Source organism: Doryrhamphus excisus, chromosome 15 (assembly GCF_030265055.1).
Source record: "Doryrhamphus excisus isolate RoL2022-K1 chromosome 15, RoL_Dexc_1.0, whole genome shotgun sequence".
NCBI lineage: Eukaryota > Metazoa > Chordata > Actinopteri > Syngnathiformes > Syngnathidae > Doryrhamphus > Doryrhamphus excisus.
In genome coordinates, this window is record NC_080480.1 from 11,318,053 (window position 1) to 11,336,441 (window position 18,389).

Here is an 18,389-nt window from a genome sequence, read left to right on the forward strand (position 1 = left end):
AGGGTTGACGCGATAGAGCCTCCGCCGCTTGACGCTCGGCTCAGCTCAGCTCATCACAGCCTCACCACCTACCACAGGAGGACTGGGAGGGAAGGACACAAGCAGGGGCACGGCTCACCATTAGCACAGGTAAACATGCTTCTTCTTCTTCTTCTTCTTCTTCTTCTTCTTCTTCCATTTGTCTTGTCTTGTTTACCTCCACTCCACTGGACCACACAGGTGGAAGTATGAGAGGACTTCCAAGGGTCTTCTCATACACGTTGACCACCTTACATAGACACACACAGTATGTTATATCGATGCTTGTCACATGCAGGACTTGCAACTTTTTGGCTTGTCTGACCCTCAGGATGGGTGCTAAAATAGAACCCTATCAGAGCAGAGATGGGTCATAGCACACTGTTTACTCTACCTATTGCATAAGGGTGCACACACACACACATACACACACACATACACACACACACATACACTCACTTGGTATCGCATGGAATTGCTGATCTTTTCCAGTGTGGTCAACCCTTTTATATGCAGTATCTTTGCATGGCATCGGCATCATGGAGTATGTTTGTGTGGCGCCATACAAGGAAGACTGCAGTGTCACCGCTGACTTAAACTGATGCTCGCTCACCCCTGAGGACAGCCAAAGAGGGAGGAGTGTGTGTGTGTGTGTGTGTGATAGAAATGGACCAAGCAGCAGCGTGCACGCCTATGTGCGTCCATATAGTGTGTTTGTGTTTAAGCGGTAATGACAGCGGCTGCAGAAAGGTGTCAGTATGCGTGTGCGCCTTTAAAGGTATAGTGACGATGTGAAAAGGCTAAGAATGGGAGCATGATGGAGACGCTGAGGGGAGTAGAATATATGAATGGGAGATACAGGATATATATGGGCATCTTTTAAGCAATAATAAATTGCTTTGACACTTATCTTTACAATATAAATTACATTTCTGCTGGAGAAGCTGCGATGTTAGATAGTTAAATGTGCTGACTCAACAACTGTGTTGCACACACACACACACACACACACACCAACTTTAGCGTTTCCTCCCTCTAACTCAAAGTGCATGATGCAACACAATGAAAGGAAGCTGATTATTATGGAAGTTGCAAGGCCAAAGAAAGTAGGTTTAAGTGCGTTTGTGCGTATGTGTGTGTGTGTGTGTGAGGACTTGTTCTCATGACTCTATGGAGACAAAGTCCGTTTACACGTCATAGGGACCTCCTGCAGTGTGAGGGCCATAAATCAGGGAATCCCCATATTAGCTATTCTGATGGTTTACAGTATCTTGTAAAGCAGGGATGTCCAAAATTCTTCCACTGCGGTCCACATGTTTCTCTCTTTTTCTCCCATTTTTACTGTTTTTTAATTAAATTTATTTTATGTCTCTAATATGATGCAGGCCATTTAAAAACTGGCAGAGGGACACAAATGGCCCTCAGGCCACACTTGTGACTCCACTGCTGTAAAGTTTTGAACATTGTCCCATTAGCAAGTGTTTTGTAAGTGTGTGTGTGTGTGTGTGTGTGTGTGTGTGTGTGTGTATGTTGGTATTCACCACTCTATGGAGACAAGGGTTTTTGCTCAGTCATGCCATGGGGAGGTCTTGTGTCCATAAAATAGGGAATCCCCATATTACGAATGTTGTCCCAATTCTGGTGCTATCAGTGTGTACATATACATATTGGTATTCATATTAGTACGTGATGGGAACCCATTTGTGGTGTGGGAGCCATAAATCAGGAGCTCCCCATAATATGAATGTAGAAGATATTCCTTATGGTATCTATGAAGTGAGGCGGGTTTTTCTATTTATTCACCAGAAATATACAAATATGTACCAATATGAGTTTCAATTGTGGGGGGGGGGCATTTTAAAGTTTTCTCATAATGCATTTCATTTGAGAAAACCATTTCATTGTCAGACAAGCGGTACAGATGATATGATAGAATGATAGATTGATTTGCTGCAATCTGTCCACCAGAAAAGGCCAGAGGGAGGCTGACATCATTGCAGTGCCCCAATGTGTGTGGCTCACATGCAATGTCTAATGGGAAAAAAACTTTTAAATGTTGTTTTTTTATTTAAACTCACGCTGGAACTTGTATATTTCTTAGTTATACCTTTGGGGTGTTAAGTTGCTGTGTGATGAAAAAATCACATCCTGCTTTTGCAAAGCATGCCGGGAATTGTTTTACTAGTGTTAGTAAGATGTTCTTTGTAAGATGACACCGGGAGTCAGACTATTATGTTGCTATACTTATACTGAAACATATTTGTATATTTTTAAGTTATACCTTGGGGTGTTAAGTTGCTGTGTGATGAAATTAGTGTCAAATTCACATCCTTCTTTTGCGAAGCATTCCGGGAATTGTTTTAATTGAGTGTTAGTAAAATATTCTTTGTAAGATGACACCCTGAGTCAGACTATTATGTTGTTATAACTCTTATAAATAATGGCTTCCTGCAATCTCCAATGCATTGACAAGCTCATTGTGAGTGCACTGTCAGATCGTCATTGGAAAGCTCCAGAATAGTAGTTGTCCTAAAGTAAAGGAAATGTCTGGACATTATAATTTAGCCACATACTGTATTAGCCACACTGCTGCAGGGTTAAAGTTTTTGGGTTTTTTTAAGCGCTTACTTGTACACAATTTATGGTACATTCCTGCCATCAGCCACCCCAAAACGCAGGAAAACTACTGTAGGCTACTGCTCATAATTTCTTCACCTTCATTGGATTAGTTTTACCGCATTTAAGGAAACTAAAAGTGAAGAATATTGAGTTGCCCCAGCCCTCTTAGATTATTACAAATGAAACCACCCGGAGGGAGGGATTTGCCGATGGGATTTACTTCATGTGGTGTGGGGGGACCATACACAATCCATCTATCAAGGAATTTCCATAATATAAATGCAGGCGCTATTCCTATTGTATTTGTGTGCCTTTGGCCATTTTTTCATCAGTGGTATGCAATTGTCTGCGTGGTCACGGGGACCTCTTACGTCATAACAACCAAAAAGTAGGCCCCTATAAGGGAATACTCATTAGGCAGGTTTTTCCCTCAATGTCCGTGTAATGATCGGTAAAGGGCACCTGAAATTGGTATTTGCTGGCTGTGCCTCCCTTAGGTTAACTTCCCTCACCTTTCTGACAAGAAAAGGAGATGAGCTAAATAATTACCAAGATGCCAAATCACCTCCCCGTCATCCATCTTTTGTCTCCACGCTTTGCGATTAGCCCCAAATCTCTCAATTAAGTGCCTACCGCCATCCCCATTTGTGCATGACTGCATCAGCGTGCGTTTAAAAGGACCACGCGATGAGCCCCCAAGTGCCCACCTAATTGCCCCTGAGGATTGTGGTTATTTACGGTTTGGGGTTATTAGGCGAGCAGGCAGAGAAGGACGCCGGGAGAATGTTGGTCTCTCATTAAAAGGAAGAATCGTGGACACAAGCTGAATGAGTGGAACCGCGGTATTACACGTAGTCCCAACATAGTCTCTAATGAATGTGGACGGTGCATGCCATTCAAACTGAATGACGGGATCATTTTATTTTGTATATGGTGCAAAAATGTGTCTGTTTATGTGGAAGATTTGTGAGGTCAAAGGTCACATGACCTAAGAGTGACCCGATATCACATTCTCTCTTCACGTTCATTGCAAAAGATGTGAAAATACTTATGGATTAAATTTTCGAGACTTTAACATACCTGAAACCTCACCAAATGTGCGTGTTTTCGCTAAAAATGGCCATGATTTTGGGGTACCCTTTTCAGCGCCTTGAACTTATCAAGTTTGGAACACATCTGAGCATTTAGAGTGGAGCTACAAGTCTTCCAAAAAATAGCTTGGTTCAACATCATGTGTCATGTATGTATTTGTTTGTGTAAGATAACTATTTATTGCTCAATCACTGGACACAGGAGGGTGAAAATATCACAAAACATGCATCACGACTGTAAAAATAAAAATAAAAATAAAAATAAAAATAAAAATAAAAATAAAAATAAAAATAAAAATAAAAATAAAAATAAAAATAAAAATAAAAATAAAAATAAAAATAAAAATAAAAATAAAAATAAAAATAAAAGCACAGCCAGTGCTATTATTTTTCTGACAAATTCACCACATGGTGGCACTGTTATTAAACCCCTTAAACATGGAGTTGGACTGACAGGTGCATGTGTATAAAATTTCAGCAAGACTGGTTGAAAAACGGCTACACGGCAGACGAGTGGTTAGCGCGCAGGCCCCACAGCTAGAAGCCCCGAGTTCAATCCCGCCCTCATCCATCTCTGTGTGCAGTTTGCATGTTCTTCCCGTGCATGCGTGGGTTTCCTCCCACATTGTACCCCGTGTACCCCGCCTCTCGCCTGAAGACAGCTGGGATAGGCTCCAGTACCCCTCGCAACGGATAAGCGGTAGAAAATGAATGAATGGTTCCATGAAGCAAAACGTCAGCTGTACTTACTCATCAAGCGCGTTTTCATAAATCATTGATCATATTGATATCGATATATCCACAAACGTCATTATCTCATGGGGTGTGCTAATTTTGACACCGTATCCCGGAAAGGGTTGAGATTGGGGCTCTCAAACTCATCCGAGCTGCTCTTTAAGGACATCACTTGGTCTTTGGAACTGTTGGAAGCATAGGTTTATGCAGGAAACCTTGAGAACCCATTCATTGATTAAGAGGTGTGTCCCAATAATTTTGTCTGTATGGTGAAATATTAGCCCGCTGACTGACTTTCCAGTGACTTGTCATTCCCTTGATGCAGGACTTCTAGGTGTGCGTCTTTAATTGGACTAGCAAGGCCGCGCCGCTTGTTATGTGTTCGTCTATGGGGCGGCTGTATCAGCCCTTCATCAGAGTGAGGCGCATCAGAGACGCCTGGCGGGGGAGGAAATGAGGAGGGGAGGAGATGGATGTGTAGGATGGAGGGAAGCGTTGACAGAAAGTGAGGAAGGGAGGAGGAGAGGCTCATCTGTATGCTGCTTCCAGCGTGCTGCTTGTTTGATTGGAAGTGGGTGCTTAGTGCTGGATGGGAGGATGCTGCAAAGTGGCCAAGGCAAAATTAAGGTCTCTGCTGGGATGGCGTTGCCTTTCCAGGTAGGCCTCATTTGACGAAGGAGGCAGGGGGACGGGGACGGGGGGGGGGCAAAGTCAAGTCCACATCCTTCTTTTGCAAAGCATGTCGGGAATTGTACAAGCTTGTGTAATGGCGTCGCTAATAGACAGACAACAGGCATCCTGGGGTGTTTACGGCCATCTCTCTGCTTAATGAAGAGTTTTTGATCAAATGTGCCTCATTAGGGATTAATGAACAAGACAATGCTGAGAAATCTACCTTAATGAGGAAAAACAGTGAACAGACTTCATGTCTAGCAAAGAGAGAGTGTTTTGAACTATGGCGTCTTTGTCAGACCATAACGACTTACGATTAATTTTTAAAACATAACCGGAGGCCCTGCCAAACATAGTGCAGTAAATGATGCAGTACTTTTAACGCAGGACAGTCGGGGAAGTTGGTTGCAGATGGAGGAAATTGTTGTTGATGCGAATGTTAAGTTAGCTGATTGACGATTACTTTGGAACGCTGGAATTTAGACCGTTCTATGTGTGTCTGTAGCTTTAATGCTAATAAGCTGTGTGTGTACTTTATCTACTTTAACACTGCAGTTGTCGCACATAATACATGCCATATATCACATACAACAGCTGGGGGACAGGAGGAAACAAATGTTAGCAAAACTAGCATAGCAAACATTCATTCATTCATTTTCTACCGCTTTTCCTCACAAGGGTCGCGGGGTGCTGGAGCCTATCCCAGCTGAGAGGCGGGGTACACCCTGGACTGGTCGCCAGCCAATCACAGGGCACATATAGACAAACAACCATTCACACTCACATTCATACCTATGGACAATTTGGAGTCGCCAATTAACCTAGCATGTTTTTGGAATGTGGGAGGAAACCGGAGTACCCGGAGAAAACCCACGCATGCACAGGGAGAACATGCAAACTCCACACAGAGATGGCCGAGGGTGGAATTGAACCCTGGTCTCCTAGCTGTGAGGTCTGTGCGCTAACCACGAGACCGCCGTGCCGCCCCATAGCAAATATTTCAGTCACATTTTAACAGCAACATCATGCTAAGTTAGCCTGACAACAAACAAAATGATACAGCTCCCATGACTGTAGCTAACCGACTGACAGTGGCAGGCTTTATTTTAAGATGTGTAGCGAAGCCTTCTTTTTTTGTAATGGACAGTCATGTAGCTGGAGAAACCGTTTCATTGTCTTTTCTCTCAAAATTGGCGCAAATAATTCCGTGAGAGGGCTGCCCGTCGGCCAAGTGGTTAGCGCGCAAGAGACCAATTCCACCCTCAGCCATTTCTGTGTGGAGTTTGCATGTTCTCCGCAGGGTTTTTTTCCGTGCACTCTGGTTTCCTCCCACATTCCAAAAACATGCTAGGCTAATTAGCGACTCCAAATTGTCCATAGGTATGAATGTGAGTGTGAATGGTTGTTTGTCTATATGTGCCCTGTGATTGGCTGGCGACCAGTCCAGGGTGTACCCCGCCTCTCGCCCAAAGACAGCTGGGATAGGCTCCAGCACCAAAGATAAAAGCAGAATCCTTTACCCCTATTTTTGTAAGTCCCCCCCCCCCCACCCCCGCTCTGACACATATTTCTATTACATTTCTGTTACATTTTAAAAATAAATTTTGCATTCATTTTCTAAAATACGGGCTGCACGGCGGTCGTATGGTTAGTGCGCAGACCTCACAGCTATGAGACCCAAGTTCAATTCCAACCTCGGCCATCTCTGTGTGGAGTTTGCATGTTCTCCCCGTGCATGCGTGGGTTTTCTTCGGGTATTCCGGTTTCCTCCCACATTCCAAAAACATGCTAGGTTAATTAGCGACTCCAAATTGTCCATAGGTATGAATGTGAGTGTGAATGGTTGTTTGTCTATATGTGCTCTGTGATTGGCTGGCGACCAGTCCAGGGTGTACCCCGCCTCTCGCCCGAAGACAACTGGGATAGGCTCCAGCACCCCTTGCGACCCTCGTGAGTATAAGCGGTAGAAAATGAATGAATGAATTTTCTAAACCACATTATTTTAAGACGTGTAGAAAAGCCTGCTTTGCTTATTTTCTTCTTTTTAAATGAGCATCTTCACTCCACTTTTCTATTCTCAGTCATTCTATGCAGCAACATCAGCACTTAAAAAAAAAAAAAGTGTTCTGCCATCCTACCCTCCATCGCCTGTGTCTTCAGACAGCTGCTGAAGTTATGTAACACTGAGGGAACATTAGCAGATCAGAAAAAAATGTCAGGCAGGAGAACCACAAAGGAAAGAATGTAGGGTACATGCGCTGTAACATCCCATACAGGAAAAACAGGTGAAGTGCATTGACGACCTATGACGGCATACTTTTCTGTGTGCCCTTGACGCTTACATTTTAGCTTCTGGAAAAGGTCCAAATAGTTACCTTGGCGTCCAAAAATTAGTCCACTGGTGTTAATTGCTTGCATGATGAGCGTGAATCATTCAGGCGGGTCAGGTTGAAGATTGAACTTTGGTTGGTAATGAAGGTAATTTTGTAGGCCGTCGCAAACGCTGTGTTTCCTCTTGACTCCCTGCCGCGCACATTAGCAGCATCCCATATTCAGCGCTGCTGTTGCTAGGTTGCGTGCACATATATGTGTGTGTGTGTGTGTATGCCCGCGTATAAACGTGTTTTGCTTGACTGCCTCCGTGCAAAGGACGCAAAGTAAGCTCTCCGCCTGTGAATTAGCTTCCATAGCAACGGCGGCAGGCAGTGAAGTGAATGGATGCCGCTCTCCCTTGTGTGATCTCAAAGTGGGCGCAGGCCAGATGCCAACGTGTGGTACCCGTGGGCACGCTGGCTAACTGACGGGCCCAAACAATAGGGCGGTGTGCTGGTGCAGAGGGTGGGTTGGTAACATTTGAGTTCTGGTATGTGGATGCCAGACAAGGTCAAAAGGCACAGTTTTGCATCTTAATAGACCTATTTTATTTAAAAAGTGGACTACATACCAGAAATCATACAATTTGCTTGTCATATAGTGGGCCGCCGTGGAATACTTTCAGTGTTAGTGTTAGTATTTTCTACCGCTTATCTTCACAAGGGTGTGCTGGAGCCTATCCCAGCTGTCTTTGGGCAAGAGGCAGGATACACCCTGGACTGGTCGCTAGCCAATCACAGGGCACATATAGACAAACAACCATTCACACTCACATTCATACCTATGGACAATTTGGAGTCGCCAATTAGCCTAGCATGTTTTTGGAATGTGGGAGGAAACCGAAGAAAACCCACGGGGAGAACATGCAAACTCCACACAGAGATGGCCGAGGGTTGAACTAAACTCGGGTCTCCTAGCTGTGTGGCCTGCTGGTTCGCCGTGCAGGCCACCTGCCAACATGTACACATTTATTGTACTAAACAATTTGACTCCTGAATGTGCTTGTATGCTTAATAGTATCAGTTTGTCAATAATATTTTGTACCAAGGGAGTGTGTAAACATTTCTGTAGCCTTGGGGGCCATGACGAATCATTGACAACCACTGACATAAGCTAACCCCTCTAATGAACCACTGCACTCAAAAGGATGAAAATGTGTCAAAACACGTAGCGCTGTTGTGCCGATGCTATTTGTTGCCTGACAAATACACCCCATAGTGGTGTTGTTAAATCCTAAAGTTTGACCCCAAAAGTGCGAATGACCTGAAATTTCTCCCACAACTCAACCAACACACCATTAGGCAACTGACAAGCACATGTGTGTGGAATTTGAGCAAGGTTGGTTGAAATACACGGCCACCGTCGATCAAAATGTCACTTCAAGAGCATGGGCGGGCAACAATTTGTTGCTAAGTCATTGACAATTTGTCCTGTGAGTGTAAAACTTTCAGGATATCTGTATTACATGTGTGCAAGAATGTTGCATGGGAAGCATTTTGACCACAACCCATAGAGGGCGCCACAAATGTAATTCAAAACCTTTTTGTTGCTTGTCAGACGCTGTCTCGCACTGCACAGAAAGAACAAGGAAATACGACAGACGGACAAAAAACGCCCAAAATGCTCCAAAGTATTACATTTAAAATAGTTATAGGAAAAGGATTTTTTCACCACAGCACCATCTGGTGGAGGTGGTGGATCACTGCCATTTTCTGCATGGGAATTGCTGTTTTTAATGTCAAAGCAAATCAAATTTGACTACAAACAAACATGGCTCAACGTGAGCCCCCCACACCATTTGCCGAGCGCTGCTGAATAACCAAAGCCTTCACAGTGCGAAAAGGAAAAATCCAAACAAACGGTGGCAAAGACGTCACATGCAGAGACGCCATGTTGGCTCGGGATCTGGAGCGCCGAAGGAGTGCGCTCATGCAGACGGTATAGTCAGAGACGCGGCTAATTGCTACTGTTCTCATGCCTGGAAAACAGGAGGGGGTGTCTTGGGGGGCGGGGGGTAGTGGGGGGGATGCTAATGACCTCACTCATTCTGATGACCAAGCTCCCTTGCAAGCCAGGATGAGAACACACGCTCGCATCACATGGTCACCTGAGGGAACTTCACATTGAATTTGGATATCATCGGTTATCTCTGTTGTTAGCATTGATGGGCAAAACATTAATGAGCACCTCTGACAGTTGCCGGTTTACTCAACTGCAGGGAATACAAGGAGTTCATTTCAGGCATCTATTTGAGAGGAGGCCTTTATTTCTAAACAGAAAAGTGTGTGAAATGGCCTATTGTGAGTGGGCCCTGGTGTTTTTTTTAACTAAGTAAAAGCTTCACTCAGAGATCATATCACTTACCTGCTCTGACGTCATCCACTTTACTGTACAATGAACGCCCTCTATCCATCACTGATAAATTGCTACTTACTACTTGCTTTTCTGACTCTTCCACATGACCGAGTAACATTGGAAAGGCATCAGCAAATTTGTCGGCTAGTCCAGCTGCATAGTGGCCCATGTTCACAAAACAATCCAGTGTGAAATTCCGTTGACAGATTAAAATGCATTTCTTTTGCTAGTAGGGAATCAGCAACTCCAACCACTTCTGCCTGATGGTGGCGCCCTTAGGAATTGTAAACAAATATGTCTTTCCCAAAAAAACACATTTTGCGATCCATAACTAGCAATGTAAACACAGAAGCAGAGAGCTGATCTGGCTTACAGACACGCCCATATAAGGAAGGCCGCCCCTCTGTGACATCACAAAGGAACAGTTTTATGTGAAATTCCGTTGACAGATTAAAATGCATTTCTTTTGCTAGTAGGGAATCAGGAATTCCAACCACTTCTGCCTGATGGTGGCGCCCTTAGGAATTGTAAACAAATGTATCATTCTCAAAGAAACACATTTTGCAATCCATAACTAGCAATGTAAACACAGAAGCAGTGAGCTGATCTGGCTTACAGCCACATCCATATAAGGAAGGCCGCCCCTCTGTGACATCACAAAGGAACAGTTTTATGTGAAATTCCGTTGACAGATTAAAATGCATTTCTTTTGCTAGTAGGGGATCAGGAACTCCAACCACTTCTGCCTCATGGTGGCGCCTTTAGGAATTGTAAACAAATATGTCTTTCCCAAAAAAACACATTTTGCGATCCATAACTAGCAATGTAAACACAGAAGCAGAGAGCTGATCTGGCTTACAGACACGCCTATATAAGGAAGGCCACCCTTCTGTGACATCACAAAGGAACAGTTTTATCACGCCTTCTGAAACCTTGTGTTTTGACCCATCCAAAACTTTTTTCTGGGCTCACTTCCAAATGCCGAAACGTTTTTATCTGAAACTTTGGCATCGTTTAACACGACAAATAGAACATTTTAACTACATTTATAGGTCAAAAAAGTGGAAATATTTCCCCTTTTTAAAGTGGTAACAAATTAAGATTATTTAAGAAGAATGTTGAATTGTTTGGGGAAATACTAGTTCATGGTAATAATTTGCTTGTTCACCTGTACCACAAAGTCAAAGTGCATTTTTTTTCTTAAAATATATACAGTATAGTATATACAGTAACTTCTTAGCATATTACAAAATACCAAAGTGACTCTTTCATTTTTCAATGTGTGGCCTTCGATTGAAACCGTTTGGACACCCCTGGTCTAATTGATATATAACTACAGCATTTACAATAGTAGCTTGGATTTACCTGGATGTGCCTACCACAGTACAGTATGTCTTTAATGAAGTAGTTGGACAAGAAGAGACAAGAGGAAAGGCAGCAAAAGGACATTTTCAATGCAACACGATGCTTCTTGCTGTGTTTGCACATGTGCTTACTGTTTACATTTGCAGCAGTGTTTGTTCCTGTGTGCACACGTGCAGCTCAGATCTGCCGACTCCTTAACACAATCTTGGATTTAGATGCACGCGCACACACTCCGCCATCCTACGCTCGCTAATCCATGACGACTACCTCGTACATATGCATCTACGGCATCACCTGCAGCCATGGGCGACACCGCAATGCATACTAAACAGACGGGCTAAGAATGAGGGAGATGAACGAGACAAGCGAGATGGAGGTGAAGATGGATGGAGGGATACGGGAGGCGAGGTTTTGTAAGGCCCGAGAGATCTGTAATGAGATCTCTATGAGATGTTGCACACCTGGATAATAGCTAGATTATAGAGAAAAGACATGTAGAGAAGGCTTTAGGTTTTAGACAAACTTGTGACAGTGTCGGCCATGTTTCTTTTCTGTACTTTTGACCTGCACACCTCGAGCTACTTTTCTGCAGCATCTAGTGGAATTTACCACGCTTGGCAACAATTCACAGCGACCTAAGCATTTTCTTCCTCCGTATTAAACAGCGATGTTGACCTAGCGTTAGCATGTTAGCTTGTATAAGAGTGTGAGTCACAAGCTGCTGCTGAGTGGAGCCATAGCACACATTTAAACATCAGAGCAGTCAACAAACCCAGGGCTATCTCTGTGTGGCCATGTTTATTTATGTGCCTTGACACCCACCATCTCCAACACACACACACACACTTACAGTGTAGACACACAAAGTACACATTACACTTGCACACAAACATAGTAAGTGCATCGGATATATATTTAAAGGGCAAGGCTGTTGATATTGTGTATTGTTTAACATGACATCTGGATGGTACATAAACATTCACTGCATTTTATATTATAATATATATTATGGTCAGTGAATGTTTCACAGAGTATTACATTCCACATAAAAAACAAATTTTGAGAATAAAGTTGTACATTTCAGAGAAAAACGTCTAACTTTATGTGACAGGCATTGTCTGAGACAGCTATGTCTAAAAAAAATGGGGCCTTTAGGGGGCGGGGCCAGGAAGGCAGACGTGAGAAGGGCTAGCTAGACATGCTAATCTAAATGCTAAATGCTCAACTGCTGTGTTTGGTGCCACGTTATAAATAAAAGCTTACCTCAAGCTATAGGAAAGTTTTCTTCCTTCCTGAGGAGATATGCGCTATGACAGGTTATATTATGACTATATTCTGGAAAATTTACGACTTTATTCTCATGATTTTTCGCCAAAATGTATGACTTCTTGTTCTTCTATTTTCAATACATGGCCTATATTGTTGTTCTTTTTAAGCTAAACTGAGCCTGAGCTGCTGCATCATGATGACATCATACCCTCGTGGCCGTTTAGCGCCATTTTTTTATCTTTTACATCATCTTTTTTTAACCCAAAAAATGGCCTAAAAGCAACATTACTCTTTAGGGATAGTACGAAATAAGATATGAGTCGGAAATAAGATGACAAGTAGAATTCTGCTTCTTCCTCCCATCATCTCTTCCTCTAAACATCCTTCTCTTCCCACATGCCTTTTTTCCCTCCTCCTCTTTTTAGCACTCACTTCCTCTTCTCTCCCACTCTCCATCATCCACCGCTCTGTCAACATCCACCCCGTACCGCCTCTCCTCCCTGACTAAAATCCTGCCTCCATTCCCCCCCTCATCCCCTTCTTCGTGCTGCATCTGTTTATCTCCCCCTTTTCCACCCCCCCCCCCCATCCTCCTCCTCCTCCTCTTTTTTTTTTACACTTCATTAGCGGCTCTGTTCTTTTTTTATCGCTCTTCCCCTCTCACCGCCCCTCTGGCTGGCATCGAGGATGACACATGATGGCGAATTCCTGTCTCATTCAGACGCTCACATCCTCATGCATTGAGTCACACACACACACACAACACACACAACACACACATACCTTCTCCCACCCCTGTTAATATATTCAGCATGCATGATGTCATCGTCAAGGTTAACAGCTGAGGCGCTAATGATGAAGAGGGTGCTTATGGGTAATGTAGGGAATATACTAGTTTCTCAGGATTTGTATTTGTGAGTCTATAATAACAACAACAACAAAAAAAAATATCCAAAATAACTGTTGTTAGTATGACGTCACATGAAAAGGATATTTTTTTAAAATCATAATAATAAGATCTCGCCCGAAGACAGCTGGGATAGGCTCCAGCACCCCCGCAACCCTAGTGAGGATAAGCGGTAGGAATTGAATGAATGAATAATAATAAGAAAAAATATCATACTCAAATATATTTAACAGCTGCATATCCAACATTTTAAAGTGCATTCAAATGTAGCTAAAGCTTGCCGTCTGCCATTTTGCGGCGTTAACGAAAACTACATCAGGAGGTTACTTACAGCCACGGCTGTTAAGGCCAATGTTTATGCTTTTAATCTGAGGCTATAAATATAAATAATAACAATTGAGAGACATGTCTTTTCATGAATAATAATAGTAAATAGAATTACACCAAAAAATAAGAAAAATAAACCAAAACTTGCAAAAAAAAAACCTGAAAATAATTTACAAAAAAATTTCAAATCTCATAAAATATTATCAATTAATATAAAATAAAATTATTTAGTTCAAATTCAATAAATAAGTACTGTATATAAAAATAATAATCACGTAAAATATTATCAATTAATATAAAATAAAAATAATTTAGTTCAAATTCAATAAATAAATACTGTATATAAAAATAAGAATATAAAATGCATGTATATAAAATTCTATACAGTGGTTATTGTCATTAAGGCATTCCAAATACTCTATCACACCTTGTATGTGTGCCTGCGTGACCTTTTTATCCCATAGTTCCTGTTGTTTGCATCTTATTGTGGTAGTTCTTCCTGTTTCGCCTGGTCTGTGTCTGTCTGCTTTGCTTTTTTTCTTCATCACTCACACCTGTTGCTGATATTTAGTTCAGGTGCCTTCTTCTTGGCCATTGCATTGTTAGACTGGGTGTTAGCCTGTCAATACTGGCTCCCATTATTATTAAAATACACATTTGACCTGTAATTGGTGAAAAGCTAATTTGTCACACCTTAAATCATGTGAAGCTAATTAATCTGTTCCAGACAACCAAAATACATAATACAAAAGAATGATACATGCAGAAAACAATGCGAAATACATGTCATTGATGAATTAAATTGAAAAAGAAACCCTTTACTTGACTTTTACCTTGATTGAATGACTGCAGATGTTGCTCACCTTCCTTATCAAACTTTCTGCTGCAACTCTTCCTTGTGGTGGTTTATTTTGCAGCCATACTAAAAAAAAGAAAAAACAAAGAACTACTGAGCCCACTAGTTATGACGTATGGAGACCAAGGTATATGTAGTAGGAGTGTATCAATTAAGTGATAGTTTCCTCTTTGTCCCCACTTTTATGTTCATTAATACGAGGAGACGCCGTTGTTGCATGGATAATTCATTGACATGCAAAGCCCGTTTCTGTGTGTGTGTGTGTGTGTGTGGCATAAAGAAAAAAAGAAAAGCATGACAAGAAAATAACCCCGGCAATGACTAGACGCCTCCCTTGCACCCTCTTTCCCCTCTATTTTTATCATCTTCACTTTCTGTCTGTCTGTCCTTTGGTGTCTGCAGCCAGCTGTGTCTTCGGGCCATTAGTGACCCCCCCTCCCCTCCTTTCCTTCTTCCATCCATTTTCCCCATCACCGATTTCTCCGTCAGACCCCCCCTCCCTTTTGTGACCACTGGGGCTTCATTGTCACAGCAAAACAGTCTCGGGTTCGCCGTTCTGTCACGCCACTGCGCCAAACTCTGACAAGCTGTGTACGCATTAGGGCCTGACGCACACACTCGTTGAGAACACAGCCTTTTGTAGCAGTGCACCTATATATATATATATATAAATATGTATATACATATGTATATTTTGCCACATGCAGAAAAGCCCAATGTCAGCATCCTGGCCTCTCCTCCTCTGTCTTTACACGGACATCCTCCTCCTGCACTGTAAGCCTTTTGCAGCTTCCTCTCATTATGCAAAACCAATCTACGCCGTAAAAGACGCACACATTCCGTAGTCACAATAAAAGCTTCCACCTTCCCGGTGCCTTGGCGATGTTGACGCTGAGACGAGACCTTATTTTTTTCCGAAGAGGAAAAGACAGCGTCATGAAAGTGGGCCACGGCGAGTTGTATCGTTGTATCGTGTCGTATGTGCTGCCTGTGCACATGTGTTGCAAAAATAGAACATAGGAATTCCCAATGCTGCTGTTTTTTTGTTTTTTTTAACCTAATAAAATAAAACCATGTCATCTTGTGACCCCTCTCCAAAGGTCGCAACAACTGATTAGAGGGGGCAACATCTCCAGTAGCATAACCACTCTAATTATAGAGAATACAAAAAAGGGGGTTTGAGGCTGGTTAAATTCATTTTGTTTAAATTGAATAATGATTTGGTGGGCATGAGAAAGTGGATATGAAAACATTCCTGTTTGCCATAGTCATTGATTAACAAGTAAAATGAAACGTTTTTAATGAAAGGATACGCCGGTAGATAAAACGTTATACAACATTATATCATTAGAACACACAGGAAAGATAACTGCTAGGGATGTCCGATAATTATCAATACGATATTACTATAAAAATATGATATCGGTCAATATCGATTTTTTTCCCGAAACCTATCTTTGAAAATCTGCATACAACACATGTGTTCATTTCACCACAGGAGACATGTCATGTTACACATATCGGTATCCGTATCGGTTGATATCGGTTTTCAGCAAAAAATCCAATATTGGACATTCCTAATAAACACATGCGTCTATGACTCACACAAGCATCGTGGATGATGGGAAAATTTTCATGTTTAAACCGTATGAGACGGTTGCCTACAGCCACAGCAGTTGCCAGTATTTGTTGGCTTACAGACCCCGGTGACTATTTGCTTTCGTAGGCAACACAAGACTTGGTAGTTAACTGAATAGATGAGCTAATTGGAGCTTTTATAGTACATTCAGACTCGAACCGGGATAAGCACATTTTTGAAGAGTATGGCTGTATTAATAAATAGTTTCATACTTCGAGTATGGACAACCTGTTTAGGACTTTCATAAGCGATGCCCGCTGCTCGTAGCATATAGCAAGTTGCCGAGCTAACTCATAAAAATGTACCACTTCCACGCAGAATGGGAGGACATGCTATGACTGACCGCACTGTTAAAATAATGTATTGTAAGATAAAGTCTCGTCAATGTAACATTAATGATACCTAGTGACCAGAATCCTACATGTGACTTCTTTCAATATTTTTGACTCATAATAAGCCATAGTCAACCTTATGTATTTTCTCTTTAACTGACCAAATACAATTATGTATGAATATTTTCAGTGATTATGGCATACTTAAAGGGGACCTATTATGTTCATTTCCGGCCCTTTGTATTGAGTTGTGGACTCCTATAGAGCAGCTACACACCAGAACCCGCACAGAAAGCTTTCTAGAGCTTCCAGAATCTGCACCTCATTGTGCATTGTTTCCATGGATGTCCTGCTTTTGACACAAATGCTCTGTTTAATTAATTCCAGCACAGGCACGCCCACTCTGCTGTGATTGGTCACACTCCAAAGCGCTCCCGAGGACTTCCGGATATGTAGGTCCAAATGTGCAAACCTCATTATCTGAAACTTTGGCATGGTTTAACACAAGAAAACATTTATTGGTCAGAAAAATGGAAAAAGCATAATAGGTCCCATTCAATCATTTTTAACATTCTGTCTAATGGCCAGTCGGAGGTCAATTTACATACAGAAACTGGACACAACATTAGGTATACGTGTACAATGTAATGAGATTGGTAGTAATATTTTTCATTATTTTTCTTAGTGACAAATGCAGTGCTAATAATGTTTATCATTAGCGTTTTGACTTTATCAATTATTATTATCACTAAAAGATCCCTTGGTGAGAATATACAGCTTCATTACAATAGGTTGTCCAATAGGGTGAAAGGGAGGTTGGAAGTGGGTGTGGTTACCTTGTGACTGACAGGCCAGTGGTGTCCATACGCAGTTGCAAAACATGATGGGCCATTACATCACCTGCATTCCTCTTGGCCGCCCCCCCCCTCCCCCTTCACACCCCCTGCTCCCCTTTTCCTTCCATCCATTAACCAACCCCCCTCCCCCTTGGTTGCCTGTCCGAGCACTCTATTGATTAAGCCATTCAATGTCAGCTTGTAATTCAACTGGGACGTCGCCTTCTTGAATATGTAAATGAGCAGGGGGTGGGGTTTCCACTGTTGCCATGGTAACCATCTACTCAAACATACACACATAGGATGTAGACCTCCTTCAGTGTGTTGTTGTTGTTTTTCTCTCGTCGTCCCACCTGCATGTTTTTCATTGAAACGTTTTTTTTTTTAGCTTCTTTCCCGCCATTACTGAAACGTTGGCGGTGACGCAAGGCTGGAAATGACCTCACCGTGCCCTTGGGTCCATAAATGCATGTGTGTGAAAATACAGTACGTGTCCACTGCCTTTAAAGTCTTCCTCATCACACACCCTGTCTCTATTCAACCCCCCCATCCCACCTCTATCCCTCTCGCTCTCTCTCTCTCGCTCTCTCTCTCTCTTCACCATGTTTGTGCAGCCGTCTAATCACACTGACAGGAGAACAGCGCTCTGCCACCATGCGTGCACGCAAACGCACACAGGAACACAAGCACATGCAGAATTAATACGCTTGGCGTGTTTTCCTCTTTCGCACACATCCTGCCTCTTTGGTCCTGTGGGTCATCAACACCACATCATCCTCACCCCCCCACACCCCATCCACTCTCATGCCCCCACTGTGTGTCCCCGGATGTTACTTAGGGGACATTTTTAGGTCATGAGGATGTCACACCATACTGTGTGAGAGGAGGTGCAGGCGTGTGTTTTTTCCATGCTGTGTGACCTTCAGAAGGATTAGGAAAATTATGAAAAAAAGACGGCAAGGACAATTTATAGCAGTCATTTATAAATTGCTCAA

The 18,389-nt window shown here is 42.5% G+C and overlaps 1 protein-coding gene across 2 annotated transcripts in view; it reads left to right on the top strand.

Annotated features, from left to right (window-relative positions):
• The window catches only part of LOC131103077 (retinoic acid-induced protein 1), a 66,265-nt gene continuing 47,876 nt past the window's right edge, over positions 1-18,389 (top strand). The window contains exon 1 of one of the 2 annotated variants that reach the window (XM_058048985.1): positions 1-129. The gene's annotated coding sequence lies outside the window, so the exon portion shown is untranslated. The remainder of the gene's footprint in view (positions 130-18,389) is intronic. The other variant, XM_058048986.1, reaches the window with a different exon arrangement.